At 39.2% G+C, this 15,949-nt stretch overlaps 1 protein-coding gene across 1 annotated transcript in view; it reads left to right on the top strand.

Annotated features, from left to right (window-relative positions):
* Positions 1-15,949, top strand: part of MYO9B (myosin IXB) — a 1,188,949-nt gene that overhangs the window by 772,889 nt on the left and 400,111 nt on the right. The window lies entirely within an intron of this gene.

Below are 15,949 nucleotides of genomic sequence, written 5' to 3'. Positions count from 1 at the left end.
TGAATGTGCTCAGTAGATCTTTAGGATGCATACTGTCATATAAAAATGAACAGACAGCTCAGGTGATATCTGGAAACCAGTCATTACCAATTCAGACCTCAGCTCTTTATCACCACAGCCCCCAGGGTGTTCACCAAGTGTATAGCAGCAGTTGCAGCTCACTTGAGACTGCAGGGATTCCAGGTGTTTCCATACTTGGATGACTGGCTCCTAACTGCTCTGACCAGACATCATCTGATTCAATATCAGGGCTACTTACTCCAGTTATGCTCTTGTCAGGGGTTTCCTTTAATTACAACAAATCTCAACTCGAAGCGGTTCAGATATTGGAATTCATTGGTGCCCTGTTCAGTACAGTCACTCAAACAGCTTCTCTCCCTCTCTCCAGGGTTCAGACAGTTCAGTTCCAGGTCAAAAAGATCATTAAGTGTTCTTCTCTTTCAGCTTGTCTGGTCCTCCAAGCATTGGGACCCATGTCGGTGGCAAGCACTCTAGTATCCCTGGCAAGACACCATGTGAGGATCCTTCTGTAGACGCTCGCAACTCAGTGGTCTGTTTTCCAACAACCATTATCCAATCAAGTTAAAATAATGCAAGCTTGCAAGTATTACCTTCTATGGTGGATCCATTCAAGTCAAATACAAGAAGGCTATCTGTTTGCTCTCCCTCCACCCAAGGCAACAGCAACCACGGATGCCTCTTGGATCGGGTGGGGGGCACTTCTTGGGAAGGATGATTCAAGGCACGTTGACTGCATGGTTTCTCCAGTTCTGTTGAGTGCTAGATAGCCCAGCTCTCCTCCCCCTGTCCATCACATTCTATTATCATCTCACAAAGCTTCCACTAGAAAAGTTTACAACAAAAGTAAATGAAAAAGATTTTTTTGGGCGCACACAAAGAATTTAGACCCCTTTTCAGCACTCATTTCTAAGGCTCTTGACTTTTTAGCTACAATTTTCAATGAAGGGGCTAGCTCCCCAACTGAAAGAGTACAATTAGCAGCCATTTCTAATTTTCATATGGGAATAAATAAATCCACTTTAGCATCTTCCAGACTTTGCAAAGCCTTTCTCAGATGAAAATATTTACTTAGACCTCCATGAAAGGACCCTGCTCCTCCATGGGATTTAAGCATTGTTTTGTAGACCTTAACCCAACCCCCTTTTGAACCATCAGCTAAGTATGAACTAAAACTTTTGACCTTGAAAACTATCTTGTTGGTTGCTTTTACTTCTGCCAGAAGGGTATCAGAATTACAGGCCATCATTTAAACCTCCTTGTTTGCGTTTTCATAAGGACAGAATATCTTTACGGACCAATCCTTCTTTTCTACCTAAGGTGGTGTCAAAATCCAGTATTAAATATAGGAGAATATGTGATGTTCTTCGTGTTTCACTGCTGCAGTCATTACATTTGGGTTAACCTGCTGGCAGGTTGCCCGTAGTGAGCCTGAATTCCAAAGTCTTGGGTCCTGCGTCGGTTGGTATCACCTTTTCCCTGATGTCCGGTCGTCAGGGGGTATAAAAGATGCAGCCGACGCCATTTTATTCAGTCTTTCTTGTCGTGCGGTGCCTGAAGCAGAAGCAGTTCGCAAGTGCCAGTTGGCCGACTCCTGAGATTTTCGTGTTCGAGTTTCAGATCCGAAGTCTTCATTAAAAGCTAACTACCCTGTTGCAGAAACTTTTTTCTTGCTCCAGACTGATGTCAGAAAAAGTTAATAGTTGTATTTCTTGTGGGAAGCAAATACCTCATAAAGGCTTTCATTCTTACTGTATTCCTTGCCTAGGCCCTGACCACGACGTTGCTAGTTGTCTGTTTTGTGCTAGATTTAACCAATGCACTATTAAGCGTCTGTACGATTTTGCATTAAGCTATTTTGGGCGAAGATTTAATTATACAATGTCGTTGGATAGCCATACGACTACCGGAGTTCACAAAAAATGCAAATAAAAAGAAAAAGACAGGCAACCGAGGTCCAAAACTGACGACGAAGCTTCCCCTAAGCAAGTCACCGGTTCTCCGTGAGGCACTTTCGCAGTCCCTGATGCCCGCTACTTTAGAGTCGCAGGCCGCTACCGACTCTCACGTGGAGTCGGCCAGGCAGTTGGAAACTCAGGGTATTGGAGCCTCTGAGATTATTCCCTCAGATGGGTCCGGAGCCACTGAGCAGGCATCGGCTTCTGAGGGTGTATTCAGACCTAAACAATTATATATAAAACTGACTTCAAAGACTAAAACACCTTTAAAGGCAAAGAAACAAGTTCACCAGTCACAAGGACAGGCCTCCATGCCCAAAAAACAGATGCTCAAAATGGCCGAAGACTTAATTACCTTGATCAGGGGTTCCCATCCCCCTCCTGATGAGGCCTAGGCAAGAGACAGACTATGAATCTTAAGATCAGGTTTCCATTTCTTCTGATTCCTCTTCTGATCAGGAATATTCTTTTACCCCCCCATGAGGATTCTGATGCTGAAGAATCAATTCCTTCAGCTTCTCCTCCTGAGGACTACTCTTTTGGGGAAACCTTGCATAGTATGAGGGAGCACTTCCACTGGGAGAGCCAAGATTTTTCAGAATCTAAGAAAAAGCTCAGAGACTTCCTTTTACTACCTCAACACAGGCCTATAGCTATTCCACCTGTGTTGGACATTGTTGATGGTGTTCTCGGAGTCTAGTCTGACCCCTGACTCTCTACCTCCAGCTCCTGTTAAGCCAGACAGATACTACAGGGTCCCTGACTCTCATAAATTCCTTTTCAAAAACCCTATTGCAGAACCAGAAACTATTTCTCAGGGTCCAAAAGGGGTCAAGGCTTCTACTGCAAAAAACCCTACCCCCTCTGACAGGGATTCTAGGGCACTGGATAGATGGGGAAAAAAGATTTACACATCTGCTACTTTGGCTATACATGCCTTAAATTGCCAGTTTCATATGCTCAAATATCAGCAATATGTCATGACACTGCTTAAACAGAAAATGATGGCAAAACAAATATTGCATGCAGCTGAACGAGTTGGAAAGCATACTTTGCAATGTGGGTTTGATTCTCTGGAGGCCTCGTGCAGGGCCACTGATACGGGTTCTGTCATTAGGAGGCATGCTTGGTTAAAGGAACAAACTCTGCCCGACCATGTTAAAGCAAAATTATTAGATGCTTCTTTACAACATGATACCTTGTTTGGTGTTAAGGTAGAAGAGGTGTTAAAGAAAATGGAGGACAAAGCTAAATCTATGCAAACGGTAAAGGATTTTTTACAGGTACAGCCACCTAGATTTAGCAGACACTGGCCTACAAAGAATTGATCCTTTCCCGTCTCAGACAGACCTCAAAGGGGCAGATCCAGATGCCCTAGAGGCAGATCACAGCTGCAAGGATCCTATAGGCCTAAGCAGTGGAGTGCTTCTACCTCCAAAGGTGGAGAAGACAAAGCACAATCATACAGGAAAACAGTCCCAATGACTTCCCCCTGACTGCACCAAGCACTTATCTTCTGGCAGCACCCTTAGGAGGAAAACTAGCACTTTTTTCTCAAAATTGGCATATTATAACCCAGGACAAATGGGTTCTAGACATAGTGTCACAAGGCTACAAGTTTCATTTCCATACCCTGCCAAGGGCAAACGGTTGGCCAGACCTGCCAAAAAATCAATGGGCAGAGGCTCAAAAACAAGTCGCAGCTCTCATGGACATGAGGGCTATTCAACAAGTACCACAGCAAGAGCAGGGCAAGGATTTTACTCGACTGTTCTTGGTACTCAGAAAGGACAAAGCATGGAGACCAGTGCTGGACCTATCTATTCTAAACACTTTCCTGGATATACCAAAATTCAAGATGTTGACCTTACAACAGCTTCTGCCCATGCTGGGCAGCAAGGCTTGGCTCGTGACTTTAGCCCTAAAAGAGGCATACTTGCATGTCCCAATCAGGCAATCATGCAGAAGATACCTCAGAATCAAGGCTGGCTCAAAGCATTATCAATTCTCTGCACTGCCCTTTGGCTTATCTACTGCGCCCAGGGTCTTCACAAAGTGCCTCGCACCAGTAATTGCTTACTGCAGACAAAGAGGAATACAAATATATCCTTACTTGGATGACTGCCTCATACAAGCAGAGAACAAGGACATTCTACTTCAGCATCTGATGTTTGTGATAAGACTTTTAACATGCTTAGGGTACACAGTCAACAAAAAGAAATCAAAACTAGTACCCTCTCAAGAGATAATATTCCTGGGTGCAAGCTTAAATACAATTGCCCAGATGGCTTATCTCACTCCAGACAGTGACAACTGACTACCTATTTCAAGGAAATGGCAACAAAGGCCCAGTTATCTGCAAGAAAAATTCTGCAGGCTTTGGGCTTCATGACATCCTGCATCTTACTAATTCCATATGCAAGACTGCATATGAGGAAAATTCAATGGTACCTAAAAAGTGTCTGGACACAACATTGCCACAGTCTGGAAACAATGATTACTCTAATTCCCTGCCTGCAACAGGAATTTCGATGGTGGACAAAGGCTTGTCACCAAAGCAAGGGACAGCCATTCTTACTACCCCCAGCCAGGCAGAGCCTAATGACGGATGCTTCAGATTATGCCTGGGGGGCACATATGGCAGGAAGAGGCATTCAGGGCACCTGGTCGTCAAACCAAAAGCATCTGTATATCAATCAAAAAGAGATGCTAGCTGTTCAAAATGCCCTGCCAGCCTTCAAGGACCTACTTCATCCGGGACAACTACTGATAAAGACAGACAACACCAAGGTCATGTGGTACATAAACAAGCAGGGGGGCACTCATTCTTATCCCCTGTGCAGACAAGCCATGGCTTTATGGGACACAGCATTGACTTGCCAAGTTCATCTGCAGGCACAGTTCCTGCCAGGAAAGGACAGTACACTGGCAGACGAACTAAGCAGAAACCTCATGGATCCCCACGAATGGCACCTGGATCCCCAAGTCTTCAGCATGATAACAAAGAAATGGGGACGCCCGGACATAGATCTATTTGCCTCCCCTCAAAACAATCAACTAAAAAGATTCTGCACAAGGACTTATCACAGACAAGCTTGGAAAGTGGACGCCTTATCTTTCAACTGGACAAACCTATCAGTATATGCCTTTCCTCCCCTGCCTCTCCTCCCCAAGGTACTCCTAAACGTCAGGCAGGAGAAACCAAAAATGATTCTGATTGTAAAGACTGGCAATGACATTACTGGTATCCAGTCTTAAGGAACTTGTCCCAATGCCCAACCTGGACCTTACCTCAAATACCTCATCTACCGTCCCAACAAAGCAATCAGATTCTGCACAGCCAACTCAGGACCCTAAACCTGGCAGCATGGCGGATAATGTAGCCATAAAAACCACACCTCTCAGTAAAGCTGTGATGGATGTCATTTTAGAAGCCAGAAGGCCTAGTACTAGAAAATCCTGTGCTGGGAAATGGAAAAGATTTTGCGCTTGGAACCAAGCTCAAGGAAATGATACAGCTGTCCCAAATATTCCTCAGATTTTACAATACTTAACTGAGATGCTGGACAAAGGCTTATCTTTTTCATCAATTAAAATCCATGCCTCTGCCATTTCGGCTCATTACAATAGAGAGCCACCACTCTTTTTTTTCATCCTTTATTAAGGCAGTACCTCAGAGGAGCCAAAAACTTAAGGCCTCCAAGGAGAACGCCAGTACCTGCATGGGACCTCAATTATGTCTTGGGGAAAAACTCACCTTACCTCCTTTTGAGCCAGCTGCTACTGCGGATATAAAGTTCTTATCTTGGAAAACAGCTCTGCTCCTAGCAATAACTTATGCAAGAAGAGTTTCAGAGCTACAGGCTCTCATGGCTGTGGAACCCTTTATCATTTTTTATCCAGACATGGTCTCTCTGAGAACAAACCCTACATTTATGCCTAAGGTGGCATCCAGTGTAGCCCTTAACCAAACAATTAATTTGCCAACTTTTTATCCAAATCCACAGAACAAGGGGGAGAAAATTCTGCATTCTTTGGACGTACACAGACAACTTAGATTCTACTTGGACAAAACTAAAGTTTTCAGAAAGACAGAACAATTACTAGTGGCATATACCACAGCATCACAAGGAAAGGCGATCTCCAAGCAGACTATTTCAGAATGGATAGGTCACTGCATTCGATTCTGCTACTCACAGCATAGCAAACCAGTGCCTAAGGGCATAAGGCCACATTCAACCAGAGCTGCAGCCACTTCTGCAGCTTTTTTCAGGGGAATACCAACCAAAGACATTTTAGAGGCTGCTACTTGGAGTTCAGTGCATACCTTTACAAAACATTACAATATGCCTCTTTACTCTAAATCCAGGGCAGGCTTTGCCACTGCAGTTCTGCAGGGCCTCATAGCCACTCCTAATGCTGTTTAACTCCAGCCCCCCAACCATAGCTTTGGGACTCAACCCAAATGTAATGACTGCAACAGTGAAACACGAAGAACATAGTACAGTTGTGTACACCCCCCCCCCCTCGCCATCCCCCTTATTTTTGCTGGAACTTATCTTTACTTCTCTAATCTATACAACCTGGGTGGTGTATTTGCTTATAGATGAAGGTAAAGCTTATTTTGGTGCATGTATGTTTTATTTACATAATTTTAGCCTACCCTTTTGGGGGCACCTGACATCTGGGACAAGAAAAACTGAATAAAATGGCGTCTGCTGCATCTTTTATACCCCTACCAACCTGACGTCAGGGAAGAGGTGACAGCAACCGCCGCAGGACCCATGGCTTTGGAATTCAGGCCGACTGAGGGCAACCTGCCAGCAGGATAACCCAAATGTAATGACTGCAACAGTGAATACACTCGAACATCTACATTTATGGTAAGTGTACACAGCTTTACTTTATACCTATTGGATGGTCACAGACATTTCAATCTTCACAGAACCAAAAATTTGAGAGATCAGAACAATTATCTGTTTCCTTTTTGGAGTCAGAATTAGGCAAACCAGTTTCTCAAGTGACTTTAGCCAAATGGTTGACTGTATTACTTTTGCATATGAAAAAGTGGGGTTGCCTTTACCAAAACCACCAAAAGCCCATTCCACCAGATCTAACTTAATGTCACCCTTTTTGTTTAGAACTTCCTTGGGTATTTGTGCGGCTGCAACTTGGGCTAATCCTCTTACCTTTATTGCTCATTACAAATTGAATATGGTATCTAGGGGAAGAGCAGCCTTTGGCTCAGCTGTGCTCAGGAATATCCTTCCTTCAAGTTCTCACTGGATTTAGGAAGCTGAGGACTCTTTCCCAACAATTGAAGAATGAATGAAAATTACAACATCAGATAAAAAAGTTATATACTTAATGTAAAGTTCCATCTGTGTTGTCCATTTTTTTCTTCAACTTCCCTCCCACCAACCCCCTCCTTGCTTTACTCTTGGAAAGATTGAAGGATGCTGCAGGAACTGCTGTTCCTTTGGTTGAGTCCCAGATTATGTTGCATCATCATTTTGTGCTGCTTTGCAGACATAAGGGGCGGCAGACGAGATCTGTTTGTTAGGGGAATAGGGAATTATGGGTAAATGGAGGAGCTTGATAGTTTCATTGTTCCACGAGCTGTAAGAACTGGACAAGTTGGATCCAAAGATCAGATCTGAACCCAACATTTGAGGAATGAAAATGGAATGTTATGGTGAGTACATGATTTTTTTCTTAGCATGGATGAATTCAAGGCTTTAGTCTCTTCTTCTCAGTTAGCCACGGTGGTACAGCGGTAGCATTGTTGCCTCACAGCAAGAGGTTCTCCTGTTAGATTCTCGGCTGGAGTGCCTTCTGTGTGGAGTCTGCATGTCCTCCCCACGGTCGAGTGGCCTCCGAAAGACATGCGTGAATGGGCTTGCTTTCACTGAAGGTGAGGCATCGGGCTGGCAACTCGGCACCATAAAAATCTAATGCCAATCATAAGCAGCCCGGAGTTCTGCTGTGGCGACCCCTAACTGGGAAAAGCCGAAAAGACAAAGAAAGTCTCTTCTTGGTTGGCATGAAGGCTTTGAAGGGCTTGTCAGCTGAATCATTCTTTTTGTCTTCAGCTCTGCTTGAGCAGAGTAATAGTTTGGTCACATGGAAGATGCTCTTGAAGCTTTGGAAGCTGGCTGGCTGTTACATCCATTGAAGGATGTAACCCATATAGCTAAGGCTACTGCAGCAGTGATCATTCAGATATCTTCTATTAATGTTAAGTTTACTTAAACAACTATACTTTCCACTTGCCAACTCCCTTTGCACTTCACAGCTTTTCACATGCTTCCTTGCATTGCATGCATAAGAATTGTCACTCACGGTTTGATCTACCTTTTATTGTTTTTCATTTTGCTGTCTTAAAAATAATTCTGTCATGTATTTTGTGTTATGTAAAGGTCCAAAATGCCTTAGAGCCATACCTTAGTAAGGTTTAATAAGTGCTAGATTGTTGTTACACTGACTGCTGTGTATTAGCTTTATCACTTGCTCTTCATGAAGAGATTGTAATTATTGCAGGGAAGGACATGTGCTAAGTGAGGCTAGTGCCCAAATATTAGTTGATGTGAAGTCATCACACAGACAAGTGAATGAATGCTGCTGTGTTTGGATCCACAACTGTGGTTCAGTAGAAATTAAACTGAGCAAGCAGAAACAAGATCTCTACCATTTTCCGTTGGGGCAACAGTCCTAGTACTAAATCATCTCATTTGTATGTATTGACTATATGTAGTGCAGTGTTTTTTTTTTTTTAATATGTACATGGTTTGATATAAGCAGAGACTGACCAGTAGTACATGTTGATGTGAGAGTTCTTTTTCAAAATGTTTTTATTTAAGTTCAACAAAGTGTATCAATTTGCAAGTCATGATAAAGAAATAGTACATTATATGTAATTTTTTTACAGCCTTCAAATATATTACAACCACAAAAGACCCTAAATGAACTAAAATAACGTATGTTACACTGCATCCAAGGTGTCATTAATATTTTAACAAAGAATGCTAACTGCATTCATTTCAAACAATGTCCTTTTTCTAGTGTTTAATGATTCCAGTTTATCACAATGTTTATAATTAATTGATGTACCTGTTCTTAAAACAATAATACTTGTAGCCAGTAGTGTTTATGAAAAAAGTTATTTCAGTAAAACAGTATACTTCTTTCTTCCATTTTGTTATGATTTTTCATGACAGTAGACAAGACAGCATCACAGAGAACATTTTCCCCTAATAAATATTGGGGACAAAGTATTAAACTGTAACAAATGTCCACTTGTCTTAAAGTAATAAACCACAGTACTTGATGAAATGACTGAACTTTGGATCATCTCTCTCGCAATTTATAATCGCCAAAAACGATTTACCAATCTGCTGTAATTTCCTACCCCTAACAAGACAGGTTGTTTCTTATTGTTCTAGTTATATAAGGAATGTGGAAGGCTTATTTGTGTAAATTTCCAAGTGTAAATTCTGTGAAATAAAGATGATTTGCTTAGTAGCACTTACTTTGTAGTGTTTGCTATAAGAGAAAAAAAGTTAGGATACTTGGTTCATGTAATATTTTCCACTAATATGAAACCACTGTTGTGGTTTTTATTTTATTTTTATTTCTCTATTTTCTGGTGACATTGATTTTTGAGGACATATTTGTTAATTTGTATGTTTTGATAATTACAAATAATTCATTAGCTTACTTTCTGTCATTCTCTGTTCTAAGTAATGTAAATACCATCTAGTCCCAGACTAAATTTATGAATAATTATACACCTGAGAGTAATATAGCACTTTTAAGCAATAAAAGTAATATATAGAATTATTTGTCTGCCAGTTTATTTTCTGGATGTTAGAACTTTCTGTAAAACCTAGAGTAGAAGATATCAAAGCTATAGCAAATATCCATTTTAACTTTGGATTTCTAGAAACAGAATCATCCATTTGTAAGTATTAGGATATTTAGACTGACAGAGTAATTAGTACAATATTCTGTTAATGAGATTTTGGTGTGTTTTAAATGTTTTTGCTGCACATTGCTTCATGTAAATACTAACTATCGAAGGCTGCTGTATTACAACTTTATGATTAAAGGCCAGTACATATTATTCATTTACCAGAAAACCCATTCCTCCATTATGCTGTGTTGTAATATGAGCTAAAGATAGGAGTATTTTTGAATACCAAAGGAAAAAATAATCTTCAGTATATTTTTTACTTGGCAGGAGAGCTGTAGCTTGATTATTTTAAGTTTAATGAATAATCAAGCTAACAAAAACATAATCTCATATGAAGCCAGCTTTCTAGGAATTTGGTAATGTAACTTTTTTTAAATAGTAAATGAAAAACGGATAGCCACCTAAAGGATGAACGCTCCTTTGCCAAACAAATAAAGAAATAAATTCAAAGCGGTGGTAGGCAAGGAGCGAAGCAGAACATGAAAATATATCAGAGTCTTCCATTTTATGAGTGCTATATCTCTTGGTTCATTAATATTTTAGTTTTGTCTTTATTAAATTTAATATGAAAAAAAATTTTAACATCTAAATCAATTGATGTATGTTAATATCAGTAAAATAGTATCTGCACATAATATTTTGGATGTGTAAGTATCCATTAGAATTTGGTAATGGCACTATAGTTAGAGCAATTTGAGGAGTTGAAAATGGACTGCCCTGTTTAGTGCCTCTGTGTAGTTTATGGCCTTTAATTAATACAACCCTATTTGAACATAAACAGAGTTATGTAACTTAGCAAGTTTGTTTGAATTGGGAAAGCCATACTTTTCCATTACTTTAAAACAGTATTCCTATCATAAGGAGTCAAAAGATTTTTCCATGTTTAGAGTCTTAATGACTAGAACTGATGTCTGTTTGCATCTGATTCAAATTCTGGGTTGTCAGAGCCGATTTTCTCCAACCTCGGCACCTTTGAGGCTTGAAGTTCCTCCCCTATCCTTAATTCTCATCTCGCCACTAAAATACCTTAGTTCTCATTTGCCACTTGAACTTTTCAGGTGTGTATTCCAAGGGCTCTATATCTTCACAATAAGTGGACATCTCTTTCATAATTATCACTACGTTTTGTCTTCACCTTAAGCTGCTAGCTTTACTGTTACAAACTTGTAGGTCTGCTGTGTTAGTTGTAGCTGTATCTTTTTTAACAACTTTATTGAATTATTTCTTAAGATACAGGCAAATCTGCATTTATATAAATGAAAACAAACCACGTTAACTTCTTCACAGGTACAAGCATTATACACCGCATACACTATTTTATACAGTTATAAACACGTTACATACATTGATCAATTCCTGATTTTTGTTAAACCTCACTCCTTCTCCAGAGCATTATTCTGCATATATTGTTTATATAGAAAAATAGAAATTATGGGATTTGCTTCCATTTTTTTCTATGTAATTTGCTCCCATCCTTTTCCAAAGATCCCACTTCCATTTTTTTTTTATTTCTGTTAAAATATTCACTACTTCAAATAAAGATGTGTAAGATTTCAGTTTCCATTTTCTAGTAATTTCTTTTTGGCAGCCACCAGAATTATACTTAAGGCCTTGTACTGCTGTTATGCAATTATCTGTATCCCAGCTCATAAAATAATTTCCTTAGTTACACCCATTTTGTCACCCAATATTTCTGATAGAGTAGTCTGTTAGGATTTTTTTAAAGTGTGCCAACTCTTTACACTACCAAAATATATATCCCCAGTTAATACCTCTTCTTTCCCATCATACCGCCAACATTTACCATCTACCTGTGAAAAAATTCTTTGGCATCTGATTGGGCTTCAAAAATACCTATGCAAACACTTCTAAGCAGAAATCCTAAATCAACCAGACGTTGTTGCATATTTGGGAGCCATTTATATGTCGTCCCCCCCATTGTTTCCTTGTGAATTGTTTACTCAGTCTGTCTTCCCAGTCCAGTCTTCTCTAACATCCTCTGATTGATTCTTATAATTATTATGCAGTATTTTATATGTCCTACTAATCACCCATTTTAACTGCAGCTTCTGTTCTAGGTTAAACTGCAAACGCTACCAGAGCAGGTCTTTTGCTGAATTCCCCTATTCCTTTCTCTTTGCCTGTACTTTATCAACACACCTCTCAACCTGTTACAGCAAGAAATCTGGACAAAGCAATAACCTATGGGGGGACAAAGGCCCAAAAGTAGTGGCAATTTTTAAATATTGCTCTTACAAACTTAGAAAATTGATAGAATAATAGGTTTTGCATTAGCATACATTTTCTGAAGGATATGAAGTCTGAAGCTCAAATGTCTATCATTTTTTTTATTTAATCCTCAATGGCTTGCCAGTGATTTGCCAGAAAACCAAAATTTAATGAACAGATGAAAAATATGAGTCAAATATCTGAACATTTGTGAAAATCTGGACAGTTGAGAGGTATGTTATCAATCCTATGAATCCCTGCTAGGGAAGACTCTCCTCTCTCTAGCCTGCAGTCCAAAAGTCGTCTTGGCTGCTTCCCATTCTGTTTTCTTTCCATATCTAGTTATTTGCTCCCAATACCTTGCTTCCTTTGCCATTTTCCTCCAGTAAATTCCATCCCTCTCTTGCTATTCTCTGTACCCCTAAATGCAATCATACTTAACAGAATCTCCATTCTCATGTTATCCTAGTTCTTGGAATACTTTGTGCTACTTGGTGAATATAGTAATTCTGCGTTGCTGCTGCTGTTCTCCTTAAGGATCTGCATCTGAATTCCTACTCTGTCTTTATTTCTTGGATTTCCCCCTACTTCATCATTATTCTCCACTTTGAATTATAACTTTCTGCTTGTTTTATATATGAGCCTTAACTGCATAGCTGTAAAATATCCTTTCAACTCAGGTAATCCTAAACCACCTTGTTCTATTGGAAGGATTAACTTATCCCACTTAATATGTCCTCTTCCCCTCTCAGGTAAAATCTTTTAACTGTCAATTGATTATTGCCAGAACTTCTCCACTATTTGATACAAATATGCCTGACCAACATATAAAGCAAAATGGAGTAAAAACACGTTCACTGCTTGTATCTAGCTATCTATATCTATTAAAAAGAACTTCCAATTTCTCATTTTTTGTTATCTTTTGTTTAGTCTCTTCCCACATATCCTTAGTTGCCGTAACAGCATCCTTTTTAATCCATACTCCTAAATACTTTATTTTATCATTTCCCCATAAATATGGACTTTGCTGAACCTTTTCATGGGTGGATATATAGTTTACAGCTGTATCATTTGTTGTGATTTCATTAATTTTATATCCCAGAAATACTTGAAATGGTCTCAGAATGCTCCACAGCTCTGAGATGTCCTCCTTTGGTTTTATCAGGTATAAAATAATCTGCAAATAGTCCTCATTCCATGATTACCACCTGAGTGATATCCTTGAATTTCTGGCTCCCTTATTTTCTTTGCTAATGGCTCAAAATATAATGAAAATAAAGGGAAAGAGGACACCCCTGCCTGGTTCCTATGTTCAGATGCAACTTATCAGAGAGGAGACATCCCTTTTTAATTTTTGCCTCCAATCCTTCCTATATCGTCCTAATTAATCTTATTTTTGTGTTCAAGTCCCAGCTTACTCTATTGAATGCTTTTTCTGCAACAGGACCCATCACCAACATAGGTATTTCTTACTTTCTGCTTCTGTTTGGATCATCATTTTCCTATTGATGTCAGATGTTTGCCTCCTCAACACAAAACCACATCAATACATATTTATCAGTTTTTGCAACACATTTGCCATACTTTTAGATATTATTAAGACACTTTATATAATTATTCAAAACTGAAATGGGCCTATATGTAGTTGGGTCTGATGGGTCTTTATCGTCTTCAGGTTTTAAAACACAACTTTTATTCCAGGATGTTAGTGCTTCACTTCTTTTTAAAATACTGTTGAAACCTTCCATATCCTTATCTTCTTCCCTCCTAACTTCCAGAATTCTATGGGAATACCATAGACTACCTGGAGACTTTCCTGCAGATTGATTATGCATCACTGTTTTTTTCTCCTCTCCTCCTATCTCGGCTGTTAATTGTGAACCTCATACACCTCTCAGCTTGGTATACCCAAGTCTACCATAAATATTTCCATTTGTGTTTTTTCTTTTCATAATTTTGACATTCCCCTGCTTTATACAAACTTTCATAAAATTTCCAAAATATGTCTTAATACCTCTGTTGGATCTCTGGTTATTTTTCTTGTTATAGGCTCCCTAAGACTGAAGGCAACCCTTTCTGCTTTCTTTTGCCCAAGTCTTTATGCTGGAAGGTTTTGTGCTCTGGGGTTATTATTAGTTCTTACTATCTCTCTCTCTTATTTCTACCCTATTTATAAACTCCATTTTCATTTTTATCCACCGAATAGCTGTAACTTCTAAAGAAATTTGTCTACCGTAATAACGCTTGAATAATTTCCACTACACATTCCTTAAAGTCCTCTTTTTAGCAGGTAGGTGGGAAAGCACCAATGTCTCATTTGTACATTAACCTGCATTTCTATCTTAGATATCAGTGCATAATTTTAAATATAGTTATTGAATGTGTCAGAGCTTTCAAATAAATGCACATGTTCCTGTGAAATATAATTTCATACTAGTCTAGCTTAGTTATTGTACCTTTTATTTATTTTTTTATTTTATTTTACATTTGTTAACCGGGCTAGTCTAACTGGATATATTTCCATTTTCAGCAGAGGCCCGGGGAGAAAAGCTCCACATAGAGACAAATAGTTACATAATACAGAAAAGAATAATATGAAGAGATAAATAAGTTTACAATACTACACTCTACGAGTTTAATACATAATGTGTACATGATTCAAAGTTAAATTAAACAATTTGGAGAAGAAAAGATAATTGGCAGGCAAACAAAGAAAAGACATTCAAACTTAAAATTCTATTATCTGCTAGAAAAGAGTAGAGAAGGCAGGACATCCTTTGTAGTGAAGGTAGTGTCATGGTAAAAAAGCATTGAGAAAGGTGGTAGGCTACCAGGGGAAGGGAGTGGGAATGAAAGGAGGTAGAGCAAGTTTAATCAGGGTTAAAGCAAGAGCATAACCAGTGTTTTTTAAGGTATAATTTGAGTTTTTGCTTAGAGAGAGCCAGGGATGGAATGGAAGTAAGTTCAGTAGGAAGATGATTCCAGTACTTATCAATGGTGTTGGAAAAAAGGGAGGCACCAGCACAGTTATTAGTTTTAGTTAGGGATACTAGAAGTTTATTTGAGGAGCGAAGTGAATTGAGGTTGGTATAAGGAGTAAAGAGGTTGGATAGTATTGGAGTATTATTGGGATGGTAGAAAATCCTATGGACAAATGTAAGTTGGGAAAGAAGCAACGAGTTTTCAAGTTCAAGCCAGTGAAGTTGTTGTAGGTTTAGACAGTGATGAGCTCTAAATTGATTTCCGGTAACCAATCTAGCTATACTATTATAAGTGTTAGACAGTTTAAATGGATTATTTTTCTTTAGGTTAGTATAAATGGGTGATGCATAGAGAAGAGTGGAGGTCAGATGAGAGTGGGCAAGTGTAGCTTTGGCTGTAGGAGTTAAGAACATTCTGATTCTGTATAAGGAGCCCAGCATTCTGTTTACAGTTTTAATAGTATTATTAATGTGATTATCAAAGGTAAGGCAGTTATCTATCGTGACACCTAGCAGCTTGGTGGTAGAATCAGGTGATATAAGGGTACCATTACTGGAGGAAATAGAAAATTCTAAAGGGGGGGACTTAATAGTCGGCTTAAATAGGAGGAGTTTGGTTTTTTTAGCATTCAAAAGCAGGCATCGTTTTAAGAACCAAGACTCTACAGTGTTAAATACATTTTGTGTAGTTGTTTGTAGTTCAGAGATTGTTTTAGCAGAACAAATAAGTGTGGAATCATCAGCATATTGTATGCATGTGGCCTGGGGTATAGCTACCTGAAGGTCATTTA

Source organism: Protopterus annectens, chromosome 13.part0 (genome assembly GCF_019279795.1).
Source record: "Protopterus annectens isolate FY-2018-M chromosome 13.part0, PAN1.0, whole genome shotgun sequence".
Taxonomy (NCBI): Eukaryota; Metazoa; Chordata; order Ceratodontiformes; family Protopteridae; genus Protopterus; species Protopterus annectens.
Note: the sequence above shows the minus strand (reverse complement) of the source record. Positions and strands in the feature narration are given on the sequence as shown.